Source organism: Pteropus alecto, unplaced genomic scaffold (genome assembly GCF_000325575.1).
Source record: "Pteropus alecto unplaced genomic scaffold, ASM32557v1 scaffold164, whole genome shotgun sequence".
NCBI classification, from domain to species: Eukaryota; Metazoa; Chordata; class Mammalia; order Chiroptera; family Pteropodidae; genus Pteropus; species Pteropus alecto.
Window position 1 is genome coordinate 880,579 of NW_006439568.1, and position 13,845 is coordinate 894,423.

A 13,845-nucleotide genomic window follows, 5' to 3' on the forward strand; every position below is an offset into this window, starting at 1 on the left:
ACCATGCTCACCAACCTCGAAAATCTGAAAGAGAACATCAAGATGTAATAGCTCCATGTTGCACTTCAGGGAGATGCAAGTACTGAAAAGTAATAAATTATTTTTCTGAATCCAGGAAGAAAACATTTGTCACCTAAAAACATTACTTTTTTCATTTGATTAATTCATAATCAAATAATACAGAACCACACTTTGAACCAGCAACCAAGAATACATATTATGATGTTTAATTATACAGTAATACATCCTGTACAGGACAGAAGATTAAAAACTTGTTAAACTGAAGCAATTACCTAACAATAATAATAGTAACAATGACAGAATTATAAGTTCCTTCAGAGTGCTTGAGAGTGTAGAAACCGGAAACTTACTCATTTAATCTGAGCAGTTCTATTCTCTATGGTAGTTTTTATTTTTAGCTCCCTGCTTCTTTTTTATGGAAGGTTGCAATTAATTCCTTTTACTGTTTCATAAATCTCTCTCTCAAGTACAGTTTAGATAACACTGCGATTCAAATCTTTGAGTAGCTTGAAGGTTTCCTCTTTCCTTCAACACTTTTAAAGCACTTAAGTTCCAATGTGAGAGAGCCAAAAAAAAAGCAATATAAATAGCTTAGCATTTCTGGACTTTCTTTGGGTTAAAAGAAACCAAAACATCATCATTTTCAAACTAGCTTCTCACACCACTTTGTGAGGGAGAGAATTAAAAAACAACCCCTACCCCCTGCCCACCCCGCCACACCCACCACCACACACACACATACTGTCTTAGTCCATTTAGGCTGCTTTAAGAAAAATATCATAAACTGGGTCATTTAAACAACAAAAATTTATTTCTCACAATTCTGGAGGCTGGGAAGTCTCAGATCAGGTTGCCATCGTGGTTGGTTTCTGGTGTAGACTGGTGACTTCTTGCTGGGTCCTCACATGGTGGAAGGTGTGAGGGAGCTCTCAGGGTCTCCTTTATAAACCACTTATCCCATTCATGAGGGCTTCTCCCTCATGACCTAATCAATAATTCTAATTACTTCCTAAAGGCCCCACCACCTAATTTCATCACACTGGAGGGTAGGGTTTCAACATATCAATTTCAGGGCACACAAACATTCAGTACATAACACACACACACACACACACACACTGCAGCCTTTTTTAAAACTCACATGATTTAGTGTAAGTCTTTGACTATACTTTAGATTTCATTGCAAAGAAGTATTCTCATAATTATTTTCGTTCTGAATTAAAAATGAGCTTTCTAGTTGAAACATCTTGCTTTGTGCTAATGCAAGTCTCAGAATGTTTTCAAAGTGGTTCAATATATTCTACTAAGTTAAAACTCTTTTCTTACTTTCAAAAGAAAATGGTTCCATCCATTTCCACTGTTAAATTTCTTTTACTTTTTTTCCTGACCCGCACTCGCATTGGGTTTCTGGAGTAACATCACTACACACAGAAGGTGACACCTTCTGTGTATCCATTTGAATTTCTTTGGGTGAAGTAGAGGCCTTCCTGTCCCATACAATCAAGACCACAGCTAGGTGACTAGTTTTTTGAATGAGCTAAATTCAACAGGCAAGAATGACAAAAAGATTACTGTTTCACAGTGTTTACTCCTGCTGTGATTGATTCTCTCTACCTATGCTGCTGTAACCATGTAAACTGCACTATCTGGGAGCTGATGAGGAATGTGAGAGGACCAAAGTTAGTTAGGATAAAGGATAAGGCATCTGACTGAATTGTATAAATAACCCTGAACTACAACAACTTTCCAATCCAAGGTCATCTAAAACAATGTCAAAAACTCAATCTTTGAAGTCAGGCCTATGTCCAAGTCCCAGTCACACGATTTGGTGGCTATTTAATCTTTAAAATGTTATTCAATTTCTCTGATCCTAACTATAAATGGGGATAATAATAATGGCCCTACCTCAGAGAGTTGTACAGATCCAAAAAAAAAAAAAAAAGATGATACATGTAAGGCAACTAACGTATAAAACGTGTCATGTTTTTGTTGACTCGGTATATAAAAAAGAGAATGGATTTCAGTTAATACTCAAAATGATCCTATGAGATAGGCTCTATTTTTACCCTCTCTGTTTTATAGACAAATAAGTAGAAGCATAGAAAGTCTGAGAAACTTATTGAAGGACACACAGCTAGTAAGAGCCAGAGACAAAAATTTAACCCAGATAGTGTGGCTCTGGAGTCTGTCCTCCTAACCACTACATAAAACTGTTTCTCATAGTTCTTTGTTCTGAAAGGTCTTTTGAAATGGGAGTTAAAGCTGTGATTAGAATCAGTAAGTGGGTAGAAAAGAGGACAAAATGTTTTCAAAGCAATAGAGATGCCAGGCAGAGGTCAACATTAGGACCCAAACAGGCAGCATTTGCTGTTATGGGTGATGGGTTCATACAAAGATGGACATCAGACAGTAGGCCAAGAGCCAGGAATGATTGAAATAATCCCTGAGGAGACCAACCTTTATCTGGGTCCAGTGATCATAGAATGAAGCTTCAAAGCAAGGTATGGACATGCAGGTAATACTTCAATGACAAGATATAAGAGAATAGATTTCCCTTTCACTGTCCTGAATCCTAAGTCTGATGGGTGGGAGAAATGGCTTGGTGTACGTAATATAGCTACAGGCCTTAAAGAAAAATAAATCAAAGCAAGGACTGGCATTATCCATAGAATGGTAGGATTTGTTGAGACCTCCCTATCATCAGCAGGAGATTTTATACTTTCTTTCTAATGATTAGCACTTGATGATAGTTACAGATGTAAGATATTAGTCTGGATATGCTTGGCTGAGTTTGCTTAACAGAAAAATGACTCAAGGCTTCAGATGAGACACAAAAGATTATGCTGGCTTCTTTTTCCAAGCCTCCGAGTGCCTACATCCTTTTGTACAACCTCTATCTCCTCTTCTTAAGTAGGACAGTAGCTTGAGATTGTGGAGTTGTAACTGAACTTGCCTTTAACCATAGTTTTGACCTCTCAAAAGTTATAACTAAACTCGCTTTTACCATGATTCTTTTAATGGGTTATTAGATATATGGCAAAATAATCTCAGGATTGAGTTGTATCTGGTTTCCCTCACAAAATCAAGCTAGCATTGAGATTCTCCCTTGATTACCAGCAAAGGGGCTAGAAAAGCAGCAGCCAAACTGGACATCCTTACTCAGCTCAGGTTTATATCTAAGCTGTTCCTCTCCACTCATTTCTTCTTCCCTCCTCTACAATTCTGTTCTCTTTTCTCCTCAGGTGTCTCTAGATGGGATTCATCCAGCCTATTAACATATACTTCTTCCTGTTCCTTGTAGGGCAAACAAGCTGTGGGCAGTCAGCACCAAAACTAGGGACAGCTCCTTTCCCTGGGGCTTCCCATCCTGGCTCCCAGTTGTGGTTTTACTGCCGGGCTGTAATTGGTAGCTAGGAGGTTCTCTGATCTCCCATCCTCACTGTGGCTTTTAACATCAGAGTCTGGCTGAACCATTGAGTTTATCTGCCATGATATTTTTCAGCACTCTCAAGGTCTAGTGGTAGATAAACAGAGTCAGTAGAGACTCACAGGAAACATATTTGATCCAGGCTTAAGTCAGAATTCACAATCAAAGACTTTTCACTGGCATTTGTTAATCTAATAAATCTCAGATGGATGCTTGGGTACACATGGAATCATGAAAGAGGTGGGAAAAGAATAACAATCTCTGCATCAATATTTCAGAATCCATCCTGGACTAAATTGAACTGGCTAGGCTGGGCTCCTGAAACATCTTATTGCCTCTGAGGCCTCAACAAGTTCAGCCGATGCTTCCATAAACATTCGAGAGGACAGGCTGACTATTCTAGTACTGTTTCGATAGACTTTAGAAACTTGAACTGGCAATTCTTGAGCACATGTCAGGGTACATCCCATGTTCTCTGGAATATTTTAGACAGTCTCTGAGATTCTCATTTCAGGCTCACATGTCATCTGTGGGCAATCACAAGGACATTTTGGGGAGTCAGTGTGCCCTGGGGAAACTTAGGGTACCAGTTAAGACTCTTCAGGTACTAAAAGTTACTCTAAAAGATACTCTGGATCTTTTCCCTAAATATTTATCCAGAAACTCCTAGAAGATTCCAGAAATAATACCTAGGAAAAGAAGTTTCTTCTGCAGGAATTTTAACATTATCCATGTACCCAGTGATAAGTCCTATATTTGTCAAAATTACCTGAGGTAATGGTGCCTTTGAATGCTCTTACAACTCACTTGGGTTCCAGCAGGAGGCCTCCTGTAACCTCAGGTATGGTGGGGAAGGAAAAGAACTAGTGAAGGTATGATCCATGGAAACTGACTAACTACAGAGGAAGTATTGGCCAGAGCAGCTGAATACATACGTTTTGCAATTGTTAGTGTGTAGATGTCAGTGATACTCTGCTACACTTGATCTCTAGTTGAAGTTCCTGTGAGCCTCGGAAAAAAGTAGATATATGAAATTAGAGCTCAAGAAGAAAGCAAGAGCTCCAAATTAATCCCTTATTTTATCCATAAACCAAAGATAAACTTCCCAAATCTGACAGGACCAAGAAATTTCCTAAAAATCACAAGTAGATTTAGAGTGCCTGTCAGTCAACTATTACTACAATACTGCTACATAACAAACATCTACATAACATCAGTGGCATAAAACAATAAGTACTTATTTAGCTCATGCAATACAGGTTAACTAGAGATTAGCTAATCCAGACTGGACTTGGCTGGTTGGTTCTATTTCACATGTCTCTCAAACTTCTTCTGAGACCAGCAATAGTGTGTGAACGTTCTTCTCGTGAATATAGCAGAAGCACAAGAAAGTAAGTGGATACACGTAAAGTCTCTTAAGGCCTAAGCTTGTAACTGGCACACTGGACTTGTACCTGACGCTATTGGCCAAAACAAGTCTCATGACCCAGGTCAAGATCAGGGGAGGAGCGGGGGGGGGGGGTAGATCAACTGTAGGCCTTTAATGAGAGAAACTGAACAGTCATATGGAAAAGAAGATGAATAAGGAGAAGGTAATGTGATCTGCCACAAAGGTGTCAACAAGCATACTAAATGGCAAGCAGACAGTAAGGGGACTGATGCACACACATGAAGATGACCAGCAGGTTAGGTCTGCTTCTGCAAAATGCATTTCCTTTTTATGATACCTGGCCTTTGTTACTATTGAATCCAGAGCAAGAATAAATATTGAATCATATCTTCTCTGGCCAACGCATACCTTCTGAAATAGTTCTGGAGAATGAAATTGGTGTTCACCCTTCTCCTTAAGTATAATTCTTTAAATTCACTTAGCATATTGTCAATATATGTGAATAAGTAAAAATATCCCAAATACCTTAAAAATCGTTTATTATCTGGACACAGAGTGGTGCTTACTAGTTATCATACAATAATTACATGGTGAAAGAATAAATAACCTCTCTATCTTTGCCAAGCTTTAACTGTCTAACCACCTGAGTGTGGATAGAATGAACTTCGAACGTCTCTTCAGAGACTTCCAAATGCATTAAATTCTCAAAAGGCTTGGCAGTAATTGTAGAAATGATTGTGTTATGACAACTAAGTAAAAAAGCTAGAACTATCAGTTGGCTACTTAGGAATTATTATAAAATTAAAAGCAACTCAGTAGGTTCTTGGAAACTTAATTATGTCCTTGAATTTTAAACAATATATGAATCTATTCAAATCGCATCTCACTAGTATAATTTTGTAGAATTATAGAGGAATTAAGATAGCACTTGCCATTTCTATGACTTTTGGATCATACCTTAAAGATCGTTCTGTGTTTTCACAAACTTTCTTATTTTTTCTCTTTTATGTATCTTGCCAGGGTATTTTATCTCAGAATATTTAGCCAAGTGCAACTCAGCAGCTGTTCTCAGTTAATATCTTCAGGTTAAATCAGTACACGCACTGCAAACTAAAACCTGCTTTGGGTATGTATTTTTAAAGTCAGCAGTACATGCACAGCTTTGAGACATGTATTCCCTCCCACTCAAGTATTCTGCAAATCAGGATGTTCCAAAGAGAACAAAGAGGTCGTTGCCCTCAAAAGAGTAGGCATATACTTCAGATATAATGTCATTAAGAAAAAATATAATGCATATTATATTGGTTGCTTGGATTATCAATGATTATTACTAGAAAAATGGATCTGCCTATATAACAGTTTCACAAAGGCATATAAATAAGCACATCTAAGACATCATTAAAGAAAATTTTGTTCACTAGATAATCCTCTTTTTCTAAATAAGGCATGAATCTTTTAAGGAAAGAATATTTCCTTAAATATAAGGCATGAAGCTTTTAAGGAAAGAATATTTTTAAATACTTTCTCTAACAAGGAAACTAACAAATGTAAACTGAGCCATATAGATAAATCATATGAAGACTCTTTTAATACTTGTTAAAGTAAAAGAGTAGGCTATCAAAAATTTTCACAGATAGTCACATTTGTGACTATGCAAATGAGGTCATTTACATGAATTCATCACTCCACAGACCCATTGACTAGACAGGTGGCTTTCAAACTTTATTGGCCATGACTCACAGTAAAACACACATTTAACATAACAACTCAATACACATATACACCCTCAAACATACACATATAACTGAAATAACAGTTTCAGGAAATGGTACTTACCTTCATTACATATGATGTGCTCTGATATTTTGCTTCTCTTCTGTTTCAAATGCTGAGATCAATGCACTGAAAGTGATTTCACAACCTATTAATAGGTTGTAACACCTGTTTGAAGAAGTTGAGCCTTCATGGATGTCAAAGTCCAGGTTCCCTGGAAACCAGACCACAAGGCAAAGCTTGAGTGTTTTGGGAGTTTTATCTCAGCAAAGCAAGAGTGAGAGGAAAAGGAAATGAGTCAGAGAAAAAGTAAGAACACATATAATATGGAGCATTATTTCCTGTGGCCACAGCTTCACAGGAAAACACAGTTGATTGCTCAGTCACAAAGGAGAAACATCTCCAGAGTGTTTGTTTGCATGGGAACATTTCCTCTTAGATGAGCTTCTTTATAGAGGGTGGAAGAGAAAAGCAAGCTTTGGCTGCTAGCTCCTTCCCATGTGTAGTCTCTCATTGGTCAAAATTCAACCCATTTCAAATCCCCTACATTTCTGGATTATGTCACACAAGTCCCTGGGCAGAATCTCTTCCAGTAAGGTCAGACCATATGCTAAAGCTGCTAGGGCATCTGTCCATGGAAGAGATGCCAACGCCCAAATCTCACCCCCAAAGGAGCCTGAGACAACCTGAGATGAAAGAATGGCCATGACATCCAATGTTTAAGACCCTAGAGATAACAAGCTGTCACTGTTCTCTAGCTAGGAAACAGAACATTCAGCCAAGGTCCAGCAGTCATGTAGAGCTGGGGAAAGAAGGGGAGGCCCCAAAATCAATATCACTATATTGGGGAAAACACAGATCTTAAAGCTGGACAGACCTAAGTTCATATACTTTCATCTCTACTTCCTAGGTATGTGATATCTATGTAAGTTGCTTTACCTCTTTAATGGATGATATTAATACCCCTGAAGAGCTGATATAAAAACTGGAGATAAAATATAATTTTCTCTGAAAAGATCTTTCACATCTTTGATTAGATTTATTCCTAGGTAGTTTATATTTCTGATGATACTATAAATGGAATCTTTCTATTTTTTCTTTTTGTTAATTAGTACAATTAAATTTATATACAGCAAACTTGATAAATTTTTATTAATTCCAATATATTATCAGTAGTTTTTTAATTCTCCATGCCAGAGAATCATATTATCTGCAAATGATATTTTTTCTTATTACTTTTCGATCCTAATTCCTTTTAATTTTTTCAACTTTACTTTCTGTGCTAGAGCCTTCAGTACAACACTGAAAAGAATTATAAACACAGGCACACTTGTGCTCACTTGGACAAGTTCAGGGTGCTGTGTGGTGTTCAACAAAATTTAAGATCACCCCACTCTCAGATCATCTTTGTCACTTCCCCAGTGAAGGACATTCCTGTGTTAATGTCCACAACAACCCTTGAAGTCTCTGCTATTTCTGCCTGATCTCGCCAAACAACCATGTCATTAGAATCAAGCAAAAAACAGAAGCCCAAAGTGATCTGAAGCAATGGAGCTCCAGCTGAAGGGAAGCATAATCATTCTGACACTGTACAGGAAGGGAAATACTATAGCAAGGAGGCTGAGGTGGATCTGCAGGACCCTAGCAAAGACTATGAGTTGTACAAGTACACATGCCAGGCGTTTCAAAGGCTCATGGCTCAGATCCAAGACCTGTAGAGCAGGGGAGGCAAGGATGCGGCAGTTGAGATTGATGATCAGAGGATTCAGATCTGCACATCTTTCATGACTCCTCAGGTTGACAAAAGGACAAGATCAGCTCTATGAGACCAAGCAAAAAGATGCCTGTTGCACAAGGTGATGGCACCTGCAGAAGGAGATCACCAAATGTCTGGAGTTTAAGTCAAAGCATGAAGAAATTGATCTGGTCAGTTTAGAGAAGTTTTATAGGGAGGCTCCTCCAGATATTAGCAAGGCTGAAGTCACCATGGGAGACCCTCACCAGCAAACCCTTGCACATCTGGATTCAGAGCTGGAGCAGCAGAAAGGGCAGGAGGAGAAGTACCTGGAGCGCCTGTCCAACAAGGAGAAGATCCTTAAGGAGACTAAGGCAAAGAAAAAGTACCTGAGCAGCCTCCAGCCTCACCTCGACAGCATCATACAGGCTTCCCTCTCAGTGCAAGAGTACTGTTCATGCTGTTCGACCAGTCTCACAAGCAACTTGAGACAGTCAGACACCTGCTGCCTCCCCTCTATGTCCTCTCTGTCCAGGCTACTACATATGGTTACACTTGTGATAAGACATTGTCTGTGACAATCAAAGGCAGTGTGGCTGAAGCTGAGGCTCTGTTTAAGTCTCCCGAGGACTTCCAAGATGGCAAGAGTGACACTGATGTTGAGGAGAAGCAGACCACAGAACACTGGTGACCTAGGCTGGGAGTTCAGTTGGATAAAAAGCTCAAGATGCTGAAGAGGTGCCAGCTGTCCACCATGCTGGATCTGAAATGCAAAGATGACAGTGTGCTTCAACTGACTTTCTACTAGCTCATGAACCTCAATATCATGAAGGTAAAAGCCAAAATGAGAACTGCCATGGAGCTGATAATCCCCATCAGGGGATTTGCTGTCCCTGAGGATCATGGAAAGGAAACTCTGAATCCAACCAATCAGTACCAGTTTGATAAAGTTGGCATCCTGACTTTGAGTCAGGATGTATTTGACCTGGGTCACCCCTATTTGTGAGTATTCTGTAAGCTGGGTGGCCTCCACTTCCCCCAAAGAGCAGCCTCAGCACATGGTGATTGCTGACCACTAACTGAGTACCAGCCACATGGAGACTGAAGACCATGGTGCAGTCTCACCTGGCTGACCACAAACAGTTTGCATCCCTGGAATGTGGCATTGTACCAGTTACCAGTGATTGCCAATACCTCTTCCCTGCAAAGGTTGTCTCTGGCCTGACGAAGCGGGTGACAATTGCCCATGAGGATCACGTGGAGCTGCATTACACCAAAGGCACTGTGGAGGCAGGACTGGCTGTGGACACCAATCTCTAGTAAATGGCCCTCGTAGAAAGGGGCACAGCCAAACTCTAGGCCGCCATATTGCTGAACCCTGGCTACTCCTCCATCCCATCCATTTTCCAGCTCTGTCTGAACTAGAAAGGGGGGGAGGGGAACCAACAGCAATGATGACAATATTTGGGTGATGGAGAGTGAGGTCAGCATGTGCTACAAGGAGCTGTGTGGCCTCAGGCTCAGCCATCAACTCTTGACCAACCAGCTGCAGCGTCTGTGTAGGCAACTGGATGTCTATCCAGAGACTGAGAGCCATGACGACAGAATGGAGGGGCCCCAAGAACTTTCCCAGGGGAAGATGTGTCTATGGCTTTCAGGGGTACCAGCAGGATGAAGCTCTATAAATGAACCATCTTCAAGGATTCTTCAGCCATTCTCCCACATGGCCTGGTGTTTTCCTCTAGGCCCTAAGTGCTGTGCCTCTGTTTTTCCCTCTAGTCCACATGTAGTTCTCCAAAGACAGGTTTGTTTGTTTGTTTGTTTTTAATTTCTAGCCTATTAAACTTAGTGTCACCTGACAAGAAATAAATAATAAATCAATAAAAATAGGCACACTTGTCTTTTTCATAATATTGAAGGAAAAGCTTTGAGTGTTTCACTATTAAATTTGATATCTGCTGTAGGATTTTTGTAGTTGCTCTTTATCAGGTTAACACAATCCCTTTTATTTCTAGTATGTTGTGTTTTTTTCGTGAATGGATGTTGAGTTCTACCAAACCATTTTTCAGCAACTGTTGACACATTTTTTTCCTTTGAACTATTAATGTGGAGAATAACATTCAGTTTTCTAATATTTTTTAAAAGCCTTGCATTTCTAAGATAGGCAGAATCTATGTATGTTATATTATTTTTTTTAGACATTGTTGGATCGCCTTTGCTAATATTTTAAGATTGTTGTGTCTATGCTCTTGAATAAGATTTTTTTGTGTGTGTTGTCCACATCAGGTTTGTGCTGTCAAGGTTATACTAGCCTCATAAAATCAGTTGGGAAATGTTTCATCTCGTGATCTACTTTGGAATAGTTACCATAAAATTGAAATTATTTGTTCCTTGTATGTTTAGTTGGGCTCCAGGGTAAAACAATCTGAGGTCTTGAGTTTTCTTTTTGAGATCTTTAACTACATGTCAATTTTGTAAATGGTTAGATGATTTTTCATGTGTTCTGTTTCTTTTTGAATCAGTTTTGGTAAGTTTCATTTTTCTAGAAATTTGTCCATTTCATATAAATTTTCAAATTAACTGGCATGAAGTTGTTCATTCTATCATTTTATTATTTCCTTAATACCGTCAGTTAAGTCCCCTTTTCACTCTTCATATTATTTAGTTGGGACAGCTCTTTTTTTCTTGAACAATCTTGCCAAAGATTTGTCAATTTTATTAGTCTTTCCAAACAACCAAATTTTATTTTTCTTCATCTTTTTTATTCAATGCTTATTTTCGATTATATTCATTGCACCCAGGTCTTCATTGTTTCCTTTCTTTTAGGTTCTTTGGGTTTACTTTGATGTTCTTTTCTTCTTAAGATGAATATATCACTCATTGACTTTCAATCTGTTGTTTTGATATAATCATTAAAAGCTAAAATTTCTAATTGCTTTATCCGCATAAGTTTTGATAGTAATATTGTCTCATAAGTTTCGATAGTAATATTTCCACTATTATTCCTTTTATTTCCTAATTTCATTATATTTTCTTTGACTAATGATTTATTTAAAAATGTATTTCTTAATTTCTCAATATATTGAGTTTCATAGGTTATCTTTTGGTTATTCTAGCTTTTTTGCACTGTGTTCAAAGAATGGTATAGGATTTTGAAAATTATTGAGACTTGCTATATGGTCAATGTTTGCAAATGTCCCTTGTGTTCACGTACAGAATGCATTTTCCATTATGGGGGCATGTTTTTATACATATCCACTAAAACATGATCATCAATCATATTGTTTAAATATTCATTTCCTTACTGATTTCTTATTTGTCCCATCAATTTCTGAGAGGTGTATTAAAGCCTCTTTCTGTAACTGTGAATATATTTATTTCTCTCTCAGTTATCTCAATGTTTGTTTTCCTCACTTAGAGATACATTATTAGATAACACAAATTTTAAATTACTCTATTTTCCTGGTGAATTATTCTAACATGGAGAAGAGATTATCTAATTATGATTTTTGCTTTAAAACACATTTTATCTAATATTAAAATAGCTACAGCATCTTTCTTTAATGAGACTTGCCTGATACATTTTTTAGTCCTCCTTTTGTTTTGTCATTCAGTCTAACAATCTTTATATTTTAGCTGAAGCATTTATTTCATTTACATTTTTTATAATTATTGACATTTTTACTTGTATCTACTATAGAAGTTTTCAGTAATGCTATTAGTAGTTTTCAGTGGAAGGGCTTGTCTGAGTACTTGGCTACCACATTATCAGAAACAGAAGGTGATATTATTCCTGTAAATTATCAGGTACACACTAGGCATTCAATAAACAGTAACTATTATTATTGTTATAGCTTGTTCTAGCCAAACCAGCATGTCTGTTATCTTATTTCTTCATGGAATCATCGGGAGAGAGAGAAAGAGAGAGAGATTTTTAAATCAGTAAGGAACCAATTCTTCACTGGTCTTTCTATTAATAGAAAGCCAAGGCTAAGTTCTGAATTCTAGTAATTTGAACCAGAAAAGTAAAAAGCCATGATCATACATGTGTTCCAAGTTTCTCTAATAATAAGACAGGCAAAGAGAATGAGCTCCCTTTATTTTAGGTTCGAAAACAATATCTTTGATCATGCAAAACACTGTGAAGAGTTGAAAAACAAAATGAAAAACAAAAGAAGATCAAATTATGCAGCAAACTTTGCCAGAAAAAGAAAATGAAAGGCTTATTCTTCCAGATAAGTCATAAATATCAATTGGTTAATAAAAAAGAAAATATTCTTCATACCTACGTGGCTGCATCTGATCAAAACTCCAGTGTTTGATGAGTGTTGCTGCCTCTGTCTTTAGAAATGGGAAAGAGGTTTAACACTACAATTTCAGAACTTCTAAACTAGATAGGATCACTGTAAGGATACATGAAAGTCATCATAATCCCAAATCACAAAAGTTAATATGAACATGCCTAAATGCCAATATCTCCTCACTATTATCTCCTGCCAACTTTGTACTGACAGAGCTAATAAAAGGAAATGTGACATTTTTCCACATTTATCTCATTGGTAAAATATCAACCCCAAGACCAGCTTTTGAACTGTCAAGACAATGGCAACATGTAACACTTCTCAAGGGAAGATGTCAAAGAGAGACCCAAGTTGTTATTTAACACTGTTGCCCCTTTTCAGATGTAGAGCTATGATTTCAAGGACAGCAGTACTTCGAGAACAGCACATTTGCAAAAACAGAATCAATCATGATAAAATAGTTCTTTTATTTGCTTGTTTGTTTGTTGTTGTTGTTTTTTTCAGATATGTTATGTGGATCAAAATTACTGAAATACTAAACTCTCACAGCACTAAAATGGGAAATAGTCTTTAGCTACCCTACAGAAGAACATCAAAATTTAAGGAATCATAAGGAAAGTGAAACTTGGGGTCATTTAAGGTGCATCCCCAATCCCAACTGAGAGATAGACAGTAAAAGGATAAGTAAGCTAGTTGGGAGACAGTTTGGAGTTAGTGCAAAGTGTATGGAACCAGGTGATTGTGAGTCCCCAGAACTAGTTCTGGAGAAGGATTGGTAACTGAGACTGTTGGCGATCAATGCAGTGAGAAGGCAGGGTTCAGACCCTTGCCTGGCATATAGGGAAACTTTACCCTAGACTATCAAACTGCAAAGACAGGACCAGGACATCCTACACAATCTGAAATAGTTACACAGGACAAATATCAGCAAATAGATTTAACACTAATAGGAGTCACCAAGGGAAACATATAATTAAAGTTTTGAAGGATGTGGTTCCCCACTGTTGTGGTTGGCACATCTGCTTTACACACAGAAAGTCCTGGGTTCACACCCCAGTGGAGCCACGGTCCATGGTCTATGGCCATGCCACCCTGAACAAGCTTGATGTCTGATCTCAGAAGCTAAGCAGGGTCAGGCCTGGTTAGTACTTGGATGGGAGACCACCTAGGAAGTCCAGGTGCTATAGGTGTAAATAAT

General features: G+C 38.0%; 2 pseudogenes; both read left to right on the forward strand.

Annotated features, from left to right (window-relative positions):
* The first annotated feature begins 8,110 nt into the window (after positions 1-8,110).
* Positions 8,111-10,091, forward strand: LOC102886431 (annotated as a pseudogene).
* Positions 10,092-13,721: 3,630 nt separating this feature from the next.
* LOC112483673 lies at positions 13,722-13,837 on the forward strand (annotated as a pseudogene).
* Positions 13,838-13,845: the final 8 nt, after the last annotated feature.